Source organism: Pteropus vampyrus, unplaced genomic scaffold (assembly GCF_000151845.1).
Source record: "Pteropus vampyrus isolate Shadow unplaced genomic scaffold, Pvam_2.0 Scaffold10291, whole genome shotgun sequence".
NCBI classification, from domain to species: domain Eukaryota; kingdom Metazoa; phylum Chordata; class Mammalia; order Chiroptera; family Pteropodidae; genus Pteropus; species Pteropus vampyrus.
Window position 1 is genome coordinate 5,067 of NW_011899072.1, and position 550 is coordinate 5,616.

Sequence of the window (550 nt, forward strand, 5' to 3'; positions counted from 1 at the left end):
CTACTCCATAAACATTAGCTGCTATTATTATCGTTGTTTGTATTATTATCACTGAAAAGGAGGGTGAGGGGCTTGGGGCAGTGTATCCCACATATATTCAAAGCTGGGAGGAGAGCCCAAGTTAGGAGAGCTCCCCAAACAGAAAGGAGATCTCCTTGCACAGACTTTAACTCTTAGAAGATCTGGGGCCCCTTTGATACTCGGATGAATATCGTGGACCCAATTCTCCAGAAATACGTGCAGCCACACAGATCTTCAGAATTATAGGCACACAAAAACCCAGTCTTAAATTGTAGAATAATAGTCTGCAGCCATGCCACCCTGAACGAGCCAGATCCCATCTGATCTCAGAAGCTAAACAGGGTTGGGCCTGGTTAGTACTTGGATGGGAGACCACTCAGGAAGACCAGGTGCTGTAGGTGTAAAAAAATAAAAAATATAAGAGAGCATAAGCTGACAAGATTTTTGCAATCTGTGAGGTCAACCAAGAGTTGCCTTGCCTAAAAAAAAAAAAAAAAAAAAATTAAATTGTAGAATAATAAATAATAAT

At 40.7% G+C, this 550-nt stretch overlaps 1 non-coding gene across 1 annotated transcript; it reads left to right on the forward strand.

The window, feature by feature from the left end:
- Window positions 1-303: 303 nt before the first annotated feature.
- LOC111734952 lies at window positions 304-422 on the forward strand. The gene has a single exon (XR_002778635.1). It is a non-coding gene; the product is annotated as a 5S ribosomal RNA (ribosomal RNA).
- Window positions 423-550: the final 128 nt, after the last annotated feature.